This window comes from Dinoponera quadriceps, unplaced genomic scaffold, assembly GCF_001313825.1.
Source record: "Dinoponera quadriceps isolate SergipeBrazil2010 unplaced genomic scaffold, ASM131382v1 scaffold1270, whole genome shotgun sequence".
Classification (NCBI taxonomy): Eukaryota; Metazoa; Arthropoda; class Insecta; order Hymenoptera; family Formicidae; genus Dinoponera; species Dinoponera quadriceps.
The window spans coordinates 127,218-139,252 of NW_014555716.1; the positions used below are offsets into that span (position 1 = coordinate 127,218).

At 47.7% G+C, this 12,035-nt stretch overlaps 1 protein-coding gene across 6 annotated transcripts in view; it reads right to left on the minus strand.

Moving 5' to 3' along the window:
- The window catches only part of LOC106745224, an 87,758-nt gene that overhangs the window by 75,436 nt on the left and 287 nt on the right, over positions 1–12,035 (minus strand). Inside the window, exon 2 of one of the 6 annotated variants that reach the window (XM_014620619.1) lies at positions 11,107–11,252. The exons of the other annotated variants lie outside the window; for them this stretch is intronic. The gene's annotated coding sequence lies outside the window, so the exon portion shown is untranslated. The remainder of the gene's footprint in view (positions 1–11,106; positions 11,253–12,035) is intronic. 6 annotated transcript variants of the gene reach the window in all.

Genomic DNA, 12,035 nt, shown 5'->3' on the forward strand with positions numbered 1-12,035 from the left:
AAGTTACACACGGGGGGGGGGAGGGGGGGAGGAGGCGCGAGTTTCCGGCGCGAGATTCCACGAGAATCGTCGTCAATCCTCACGTCGTCATCGACCAGCGACGAGGGGCGGGATGTCGCGTGAGTCCACCTAATCCCCTTTTCCGGCGCGATTTCAGGCCTAATTAGAGGCTCGGGAGCCGCGGTTAAATTGCAGGAGACGTTCTCTTTAAACGGCGCACCTGAGAAAGAAGAATGTCTCCCGCGACGGCTGTCCCGCGGAAGAGGTAAAGCCGTGGTTGGTGCGCGCACGGAGATCCACTTCGTGAATCCACCGGCGTAAATCTTCACCGTGAGTTATCTCCGAGAAACTCGGACTGTTAATCGTCGGGCAGGTCGCGATCGTGATAACACCAGGTGGCAGCGATGGCGGGTCCCCGATACACGTTCGTCGGATCGGTCGCGTGATGCGTTCACGCCGTGTAGCGAGCCGCGACCGGCGAGTCGACGACGGAACGACTCGCTCGTCCGCATGCCCGTGTAAGAACCCGCGATGTTTTAAAGGCAGCGCACGATTTAACGAGCGTACGTTTTTACCGTCGCGCGCAACTGCGAGAGACGATTGACGGACGGCGAGAGAGAGAGAGAGAGAGAGAAAAAGAGGGGGAAGAGGAGATACGGGAAGATCCGACGGGAGATATCGGCGACATGCCGTCGCGAATCTGCCGAAAAATCCGCGCCGAGAGAGGCTCCTTGTATTCCGCGACCGTCGTCATCGTCGTCGTCGAACGTGACACGCCCGCTCCCGAATCCGAAGCAACGCGAACCGTCCGACAATCGGTTGTTGCTCGAGCCTGCAATCTTCCCGCGGACTCCGTCGTCGAAGCGAACGCGGAAACACGTACTTCCCCCGGCCGAGCATTGATCTTCGGGAGCGAAGAAGCAGTGGTAATTAATAGCGCGGAGCGACGCGCTGCAGAGCGACGGCTCTTCCGGCCGCGCGGTCGGCGGAAACGGGAAACGGTAAGAAGCGGTGGATGCGAATGATAAATAACGCCTAGGCATATTACCGTAACGACGACGACGACGAAGACGAAGGTGCAGGTAGAAGAAAGGTATCGAACGTACGGAGAGCGACCTGCAGAACTCGGAGACGCGGCCAAGGGGGTGAGGGACACGTAGGCATAGCAACCACTATCCATCCATCCCCGAGTCCGCGTCTCGCCATCGAGGAAGAGGAAGAGAGAGAGGGAGAGAGAGAGAGACAGAGAGTTTACACTGTATCAAGTGTTCAGGAAATCCGACACGAGCCCCGGCTAAAAATACACGGCCTGTTTATACGCGTACGCGTTACTCGACCGCGCCGCGATTGCGACCCGGTAACGATCTCGCATTCTCGCGCACTCTCTCTCTCTCCCTCTCTCTCTCTCTCTCTTTCTCTCCTTTATTTTTCCTACCTCCCTTCGAGCCGCTGCTGCAGCAACGCGCGCGCGTTAATAGAAGCCCGGCCGAAGGCCGGCGCACGTTTTCCACCCTCTTCCGCGAAACGTCGCGTTCCCTCCGTCGATTCGCCATAAATTCGTGCGCGCAGCGAGAAACACCGGGCGAACGATGCCGACGACTCTCGGTGGTTGAAACCGCACTCCGATTAATTGGAATCTGCTTGGAATTTAATTAGTTGGGGGTCTAATTATACGCGAGCGGAAATTTCGGTCCTACGTTGAGTCCTCAATTCTACACAGAAGAGGAGCAAAACAGATTGAATCCTAATGACATAATTTATTCCTTCTTTAACCATAATTGTGTCTTAAATTTTCGCTTTTGTTGTTTTTAGTTAAAATAGGTTGTTTCCAATACTCGTACGAATTTAGTAATATAAATGTTGGGAGAATTTATAGATTATTATAGATTATGTGGAAAATTATTATAAATTATATTATATTTTAGGTAGAAAATTCTCAAAATAATATTAAGATTAAATCTGTGTAGAATTACAGATTCAAAAGAGAAGTTAAGATGTGATGTCGTCATAGTAGGTTTTCACTAGACTATAGGACATTCAAGTAGACGCCAGCTATCCTTAAGAACGTCAAAGTACACGGAGGAAAGAATTAGTCTTAAATCTCAAGAACAGATATTCTCATATATAAGCAAGAATATTGAATCTTCTTGAGAAGATTTTTAGTCTTGAATTGGGTTCAAGTAATACTCGCAAACCAATATAAATTCGATCAGATCAAGACTAAAAGTCTCTTAAGAAGATCATAATATTCTTGTTTATACACGAGAATATCCGGTCGCGATTTAAGACTAATTTTTCCGCAGGTAGTATCACAAAATTTCGACTCGATTATCATATCGCTGTACCGGTGATCGCGACGAGCGCGGATCACGGATTTCGCAGATGCGCGCCTGCCCGCGCAAAAACGCTCGACGTCAACAACCGGAGGTGTTTCATAACGGCGATAAGCTATCGCCGTCGTTGTACGCGATCTGACGTCGATCTCGTCGAGTGTCTGCTCTCTCTCGGTTTTTTCATGCGGCGGGACGTCTTCTCTCGCGCGCGCGAGCGATACCTTCGCCGATGCGTAAGATCGCGTTCACCGTGCCGATCCGAGAACACGAACGAGGGAGAGAGAGAGAAAGAAGAGGAGGAAACGCGCAGCTGAGTACATACACGCACGTAGGCCGACCGGTGTAGATATAGATACCAATATTGCATGTTATTTGACGCATCGGCGCACCGGCGGCGCGCGGCCGACGAAAGAAGAGGGATCCCATCCGCGCGCGCGGTTTCCTCGTTCCCCGTTCCGACTCCGACTCCGACGCTGCTATTCCCCGCCACACGTCGATGTATCGCGGTATCCTGAGACGCGCAACCCAAGGCAACAATGGAGCGATCGAGGCACCGACGAATCTGGTAGTCGCCTTCTTCCAGCGATCGCACCCTGCGGCGAAACGGACAGCGGATGTGCTCGACAACGACGTTCTCTCTCTTTCTCTCTCTCTCCATATATCGATCGTCCGCGAGGTCCCGTTGCAATTTCCCCGTTCGTGTTCCAACATGATCAATGTAATTCAGAGTGCAACTCGATATGTAAAATAATAACGTACGAGCGATCGTGCGGAGGCGGACGCGGCGCAATCATCGGCCGTGATCGTCGCCGTCGTGCGCGACTCGCGCGTTCACGGTCTTATCTCGGCACGATTTTATCTGCGAAACGCGGTGCTCGTCTGCCGACGTCGAGCGCTCCCCTCTCGTGCTCTTTTCTCGGAGCCACCGGCCGGGGAAAATTCGTCTCCTTTATTTGCGAATAAGGCGGCAGAGATCGAGCAGAGTACGCGGGAATAGCCGAGAACGAAGTTAGCGCTCCTTTTATGGCGGATAACGCACGGTGGAACTTGACGAAATACTAGACGGTCAAGATATCCGCTTATTTGGCCGACGCTGAAACAACGCTGACGGACGGTGGCTGCATTTTTGCACGTTTCTTTGTGACTGTCGCCGCTGTTGGTGTCGCGCGCGATGCCTCCGTGCGCATGTGGCTAAGTGTGTGCGCGCGTGTGTATGTTTGTGCGAGAGCGAACGTGCATACCGATGTATGACTTTATATAGCCGAGAGGTAGATTTCTAATTGCGGAAAAGGCGATGGACGAGGTTACACTTTGCCGCTCGGCACAAAGCCGGCCTGAGACTCGGGACGCGGATATCCCGGTGCTGTTCATTCGATCGAAGGAGAGCGGACACGAGAGTGACGCGGCGAGAAGTAACTAACGGATTAAAACACATTGCCAACCGGTTGGCGGGCACATCTGTCTATTTCTCGATAATTGTCGATCAACCGAAGCTTCTGATGATTCTCGAGGAAAATTATTACGTTTACTTGTGAATTTTATTACATCGACTCCTGCGTCGCGAGAATTATACAAATTTATGCCGAGATATGTTATTGTATATTGTTTACGAAATTTACGCATTGCGGGGTGTACGTTTCCTACCATTTCCTACACGGTAAAAAATTGTGTTACAAACAATCCACCTAAATTTTTGCGTTAGTTTAACAAGGTGAATATGTGAAGAAGTATAGTTTCAAAGTTTCGAAAAATATCAGCTCTCCCCCCCCCCCGTTTTTCCGCAGACTTCTTCAGTTTCTGTGCCAAACGAAATTTCGTTTAGGAAAATTTACCTGTTTTCAGTTAAAACCTACATTTATTTTCTTTTTTCTGTAGAGAAGATAAGAAACCAAAACATCCGCGGAAAAGTTGAGGAGAAAATAGGTTTTTTTTCCGAGAGTTTAAAACTATATTAAAAAATAATATGTCAGCAAGGTGAATACGTTAATTTAACATATTTGTGTGTACCTTTCACCACATTCCCCATGTTATAAAGCAACACGAAGATTCAGATAGGCGGACCGTTTGTAACGTGAAATTTTTCACTATGTGGATCGAGAATTGCACGATCTTTAGCCGAACAACAGACATATATGCATAAAGTCGAAATCAATATAACCAAAGCCATCATGACTCAACCATTGTAATTAGAATTACCCGTGCTATTTTCGACCTTCTGTGTCTACATGTACGACTAAAAATCGCCAACTCTTGGTCTGGGGAATGGTAAGGTGTACATAACGCACTCCGGCTTGCACACGTGTGCAACCAAGTGTACGCAACGAGGCGCAATCCGCGCGATTGTCAATGTGTGTTAAACACGAGTGATTTGATTTCGCGCGCGATACTACCTTGCGACGGAGATGATCTCGAGTTTCCCAAACGAACTCGCTTTCGAGGTATCGACGGTACTCAATAACGAGCGCTTGATGACGAACATTTTTCTTTACATCAGAAAATTCAACCACTCGATTAACCGTACAATTTAATTTCGCGTTCGCCAGCTAATTGCTAGTTGTACCTGCGTTTTTCACCAGTAACGTTTCGATCACCGATACCTCTGTAAAGTGCGCAAATGCTCCTGGAATCATTACGGCCTCTAATGGATTAACGTGTCGCCGTGGCGACTCGGCGTTCGCGCGCCGCGCGCGCGAAATCCTGAATAACGACTAGGTGGTATCGCCTGGTCGTTGCTTTTACTTTCCAAAGCGATCGCGCGCGATACGCGCGCTCGGGACGCGTGTTTTGCATACGCGATGCGAGAAGGTTTCGAAGGATTCGGAGGGAAAATTTCACGGAACGCGACGGGGCATTCAGCCCGGCGCCCCGTTAATTCCCCTCCCATGAAATTTCACGGGGAAACACGGCCGTTTATCATCGTCGGCCGTGTAATAACGTCCGTTTACAATCTCGCGATATCGAGGAATCCGTTCGGGAACGCGATCGAATCGCGTTTAAGCTTAGCCCGTTTTCACTTTTCCTTACATAATAAAACGCCGTTCTCAACTGGATGGGTGCAGGTAAGCGAACGAACGGTGGCAGTTTCGTGTTATCGATGTTATCGCGAGCATCGTCGCCGATAACGGCGAGACTTCGTCGCGCGCATTTTTCCGTGCGGGACTCGAGCGGTCGACGATCGCTCAACGGGGCTTCGGAAGAGAAAAGATTCCCTGACACCGGTGTGTTTTCCAATGGAGTACGGAGGTTCGCGCGGAGGTGACATAAAATCTCTTATTTATAGACGCACTCTGCCATCGCGAGAGAGGTGAACGTCTGTGCCGCGCATACCTCTCGCGCTCTAAAGCCAACCTGTTCGCCGGCGACGACCCAGTTAGGTGTCGAGACTTACTCGAATTTCAATTTAGACGTTCTCGAACGCACCAAGACGACGACGACGGTGGCGACGGGACGTCACGCCACTTAGAACGCGTGCGTACGCGTGCGGCTCTCGCAGAACGGAAAGAACGGGAAAGAAGGAATGCCTGCTGCTACCACCACACGCACACACACACACACACGCGTTTCTTTCTCCCATGACACGGACGTAATATCGTGTCGACGCGTAGCCTTCGCTCCGAAGAGAATACACGTGCATTATTAACCCGCACGTACCTACCCGCCACCGCTGCGCCAGCTCGCGCTGCACCTCTCGTGCGCGCAAGTACAACAATAGAATAGGAAGTACAGCTATTCTCGTTCGTCCACATTTTTATTACCCGGCGCACGGTAATCCGACCGTTTGCCGGAATTTTCGAGGGACGGGAAAAAAAAGAAGGAAAGAGGAAGAGAGAGAGAGAGAGAGAGAGAGAGAGAGAGAGAGAGAGAGAGAGGGCGAGAAAGAAAAAAAGGAAGGGAAGGAAGAGAGAGAGAGAGGGACAAAGCGAGTTTGGATTTAGCCTGATGGCCTGAGAACGCCGCCACGCACAAGTAATCCTCCACGCTCGGTCGGGCCGAACCTGGAAAGTTCACGGCTGCGAGACGAGTCGAAAATTCCCCCGGCGAGAGAGTTTCCGAGTTTCTACGAATCTGCAACTTTGCCCGCGCTCCTCTCCTTCTCTCTCTTTTGAAGGAGATACGAAAACCGGTAGCCAACAAGAGAGAATAATTTACATTTAATTATCTCGAATCCGCGGTTAGCAGGTTTGTAGAATGGGCCCGACGGCTCAATTAGCATTTACCGAATAATGCCAGGTTCGGAGTCTGCGAATCGCGAAATTAAGTATGTTGATACAACCCCGAGAGACAAATTAAATTCAAAGTGAGGAAGAGTACACACGTCTTCCCCGATATTGAGACCTCGGCTTCTTTTGCGCAACTTCGACGGCCGTTATTTTTCATACCGACTGAAATAGAAACGATTACACCTTTCGATGGTGCAGCGGTGATCGCGTGCCAATCACTGTGCGATGGTATTTAGAGGAGGGTCTATTTCGAGAGAGGCTTATTTGCATTCACAAACGCCTTCCTTTTAGATGCCTTTTTTACTTCGTACGAGTCTCACGCGCGCGCGCGCGCGCTGCGAAAATTCGTGGTGAAGAGACGGAAAGCGCACGCGCACACACACACACACACACACACACACACACACACACACACACACACACACACAGAGAGAGAGAGAGAGAGAGAGAGAGAGAGAGAGAGTTGGTCACCAATACAATCGTCGCTCGACGATACGTCTTCACGAGTACGAGGAATGCGTGTAATCCTTAGGCGATTCTTATCGCAGCGATACATCCCGCGATCTCTTCCCGCGTATTTCGGAAAATGTCGACAACCGCGGGACAATCGGGCGTGCGGGCAAGCGCGTGCGTGCGAGAAAGAAAGAGACACTCGTCTCCCACGAAAAATCAATCTCGCGGCGAGACAAAGCGGGACTAATTAGAAAATCGAGAGGAGGCTACAGTCCGGCTACGGTCCCGCGTAATTGCATAGGAAATCGCTGATTGCGGCGGTACGCGGCTTTTTAAAAGGTGTCTAGACGCGCCGGGAGATTTTCCCATGCTCGTTGCAGCACGTAAGATCCGCTTCTGCAGAGCAGCCTCGGCTCGTTTTGCTTCGCCCAGACGGTTGTTCGTCGCTTGCGCAAAAATCATTTGCATAACAATAACGCGCGACCGCGTGCCGAACGGTTTGAGCGGTCGAAACGAGCGAGGGAAAGAGAAAGAGATGGGAAGATAAAGAGAGAGGAGGAAAAATGCGGTTGCCGGAGGAAGAACGCATCCTCCTTGTGCTTCGAACACGCCGAACTTCGCGCTCGATTTGCATTTCGGCGCGTCCCGCTAAGTCGAAATTTTAACCCTGTGTTAAATTTTTTTAATTCTACGGCACGGTGAGAACTAAAATAGCAAGATGGGCTCTCTCACAATTCTACTAACACAATTCTTACTTTAATACGCCCAATTCTTTAACACACAATTCTTACTATAATAATGTCTCGAAATTTCGCTACTTTAAACGTCGAAATAAGTTGTTCCGAGGAAACGTTGAAATGAAATCCGTAGAATTAAAGTTTTAATGGAAAAGTTAACAAGCGCAGTATCGTGAAAGTACACAGAAGAAAATACTGGAATAAAGTAAACGCAATTACTTGTTTTCCAACCTCTTAAATCAAATAATATTGTTCTCAATTTAAGTATGTTTTAATAGCTTGTAGTAAATATTTATTTGAACGCGGTAATACTTTAATTTATAAATGAATTATTGAATGTAAATATAAAATGATTCTAAAATTAAAAGAATATTTACTAAAATTACATGATTTTTACTGAAATTACACGTATAAATGTCTTTTCCATCGAAGAAACCTAGTGATTTTTAATTTAAATTTAAATTTTTTTGCTCAGTGTCAATATTTTCTACAAATAAATTCTGATATTCTCGATATTACGAATTGAATACTTACTTATCGCAATTGTTTTAACACATACAAGTAAATGTCTACTTACACGAAGGAAATATCATATTGAGTATAATAAATTATATTTCTACTTCTAGTAAATATTTGTTACGGATTATTGGAATAACCATTTTACTTGGATCAAGTAAATACTGCTTGAACGGTGACACTTTTCCTCAGTGTAAGTTTTTGCCAGTTCACAGGCTATTTAACCAAAAGTAACTACCCCTAAGAGCATCAAAGTAGCATCAAAATTTCCACTCGAGATTTCCGTGTATTTTCGCGCGTGTTCACGCGTCGCTGCCGCTCGTTTCGTCGCGCGCTATTGAACTCCAGTGTTCAAGATAAATTTAATATTCGTCATTCGACATGTGTTCATTCCTGTCATATTATTAAAGTCAAAACGACCGCGAAACGGTAACGACCGGCCCGTAAATCTCTATCTATCTCTTCTACAGCACGAGCTGCATGTGTGCACAACTGACCTGTCAATTTACCCGCGAAAGGAACCGCTGCGGTTTGCGGCGATATCCGTCGTTTCGTTCGACGGACAAGGTAGCCGTAGCGGGTACGACCGAACGAGCGAGCCCTGTCATTTCGACGTTACGAGCGCGATTCGCTGAAGAATCGTCTCGTCGGATACCTCACAAATCAGTGACCAAAAGCCGACTTCAAGTTTCGATCCTGTATAAAATCCTTTAATTGTACAATACACAATAGGAGTGAAGATAGCAAAATAATTTCATGTCCAGTTTTAATAATATAGTTCCAATCCTAACAATATAAAAAAATCCAAATTTTAATAATATAATTTACTCGTACTTTGACCCCAGTGATATATTAAATTTCTGTTTTCACTGTTTTAGCGTCAAAATAAATTGTTAATTAATAAGTATCGTTTAAGTTGTTTGTTTTTATTAGTCTACGTAGAGAAAAGATTTCTTTGGATTTAGTAAAATTCTTTTAATTGAAACAAATTTGTCATTTGGTATGGAATAAACAAACGAATGTTTGACTCAACAGGATTATTTTAGTTCCTCAAGCAGTAAATATCTTTACGTCAAAGACACATTTCTTTTTTTATTTTCATCCAAACATTACAATGCTTATCGCAAGCAACAAATTATTTGAAAGAATTAACGCTATGTTAGAAAAATATTAAAGAATTTCTTTGTTTCAGTGGAACAACGTTTGATATATAATAAAATAAATTTCTTTCATTGAAAACCGAATATTATTTCCTCTAAAAAAAATATTATTTTTCTTTTATCAAATAATAAGATTTACTCTAACGAAACATCGTTTTCATTCAAACAAAATGATATGTGATATTAAACCACGTTTGTTTATACTAAACAAACGCGTATACTAAATCCGAAGAAACCTTCTTCTCTGCGTATAGGCCACCTGAGTAAGCGCAAACGATCCTTAAAAACATCCGAGTAGCATCGAAATTTCCATCTGGAATGTTTCCGCACAGGCGGATTACGCACGTACGCGCTTGATGCGCATTTTCTTCGCATCGCCAATCGTAACCGAACTAACCGTTAAGGCTTGATGGTTATCGGTCGCGGAAGAGACAGCGATCGCGGCCGATTACGAACAGATAATGGCGGGCACACGTTGCTTACGAGACGACGTAATCTGCAGCGTCGTCGCGTTTACGTTTGCGTTACGTTTAGCGAGAGGCGACGCTGTGCGCAATGACGACAGCGGCGGTGTCCCCCACTGTAATAATGTCTCGCGAATTACGAAAGCCAGAAAAGTATACACACACACACACACACACACGTGCGTATCGCGTATCCGTCGTGTGTATTAAACGCGCTGTGACCTTCTTTCGAAATGACAGCGCTCGCGATCGAGGATCGCTACGTAAGGACGTATGTAGATACGCGCGCTTTAAGTATCGCACGCTGAATGCTAAGGTCGTCGATTCGCTGGACTCTCTCTCGCCGTTTTCGCCTTTTTCTCGCCCGGCTGTGTTTACGTTCGCGAGATCAATCGGTCGGGGTTTTCACCGGCTGCCCCGATATGTGGTTTCTTGCTTGATTCACGCGCGCTTCGCCGCGGGATCGAACGCGAAACAGCGGCGAGCGCAGTTGTACGCAATTATTACCTGCGCGCACCCGCGCAGGCCGTCCTCGTACCATTGATAACAATAACAACAGAACGGAGCTGTTCGATTACAACGCGTCGTTATCGTTGCCGACGCGGTGACGACGACGACTTTTTACGGACTCAACGGTATAGAACGCACGGCGATACGCCAAAATAATTGCGACGGCGACAAACAGCCGAAATCGTGTGATTGAATTGTGACGCAAAACGTAAACGTACGAACGTAAAATTCTGAATCGAAATTGCAATTCTACCTTAATTAAGCTAATTGCGCACATATTTCTTTCTGGCATCTTTGGCTTACTTAAAGTTTGTTAAAGCGCTAACGAAGATCTGTAAGAAATCATGAATATACTTCGAAGTCTGTAGAACGGAATTACGTGAAGGAATGGTCGTAAATGTTCACGTAAATATTTCATTTTATCGAAAGTAGAGAAACGCGAATTGACTGGGACCCGCGAATCGCCCGTAATGCCCGCGGTGTGCACGATTAGGGTTAAGTCTACTTGGTTCTGCATTAAGTCTCCCGATGGAGAAAACGGCGATAACCTTCCATTGGTGGCGTCAAAGGAGCACGAAGATGCCCCTTTGAAAAGACTCGATATAGACTAACGTAGACTCACCGGGCTTAATGTGGAACGAAAATTCCGACTCGGGGATTATTCTTCTCGAAATATTCGCAGGTCCCGACGACGAGAATGAATTTCGGCTTACCTCTCGGGGCCCTCGAATGCATGGAGACGTCGTTTTCCGGAAACCCGTCAACATTTCGCGGTAGGATGCGTTTCGGCGGAGGAGGTTCGGTGGCAGGACAATCGATTTACGTCGGGAGACAGCCCGAACGGCTAGTATATCCCTCTCTATAAGCAGGTAGTCGACGTTTTGTTTTCTCCCATCGTTTCGTAGAGACGAACATGCGAGCGCGCGCGCGCCGACGAGCACGTGAAGAAACGTTGAACGGTAGGAGACTGCGCGCGGGATGCAAGTCCGAACAAGTCCGAGGGATGCGTATATATGCGCGGACCGTGTGAAGTTGGCTCGATTCGAAGCCGGGACCGTCCGAAAGCGACCAATCCCGACCCACCGTTTCGATAATCGAGCATTTTCAAGCTTATCGATCAAGGGGGAACAGAGAGATCGTTAAAATGTCTCCCGGTTTTCCTCGCAGCACTCCGACCTGGCGTCGTAAAAACGCGAAACGATGTAGGTGGACCACGTTCGAGATTCAACGGAAGGGCAGGGAAGGACGAGCGAGGGAAAAATAAGAGTAAAACGCGGAGCAATGCGGATAATAACGGGCCCCCGGATAGAGAGAGAACGTCGTCGAACGATGAGATCGTAAAATCCGTCGCTGCGTCGCACGCATGAAGAGAGCGACTGCTCCCGTGCGTACGATCGTTCACGGTCCAGCGTGCGCATAACTAATGGCCGAGGCGATACTGAAATTAAGCCCGATGCCCCCTTCATTGAGTGGTGGACCCCTCGACCGAACCGTCGACGATTCATCAGCCACGTAGCAGGCGAATACCCTCGCGATCGACCAAGCGTTGCGTCGTCCTAGCGACGACATTCGCGAGCGTCCACAATGCGGACGGACACTTTCCGGCGAAAACTCACACGAGAACGCGAGGTGGTTTACGTAC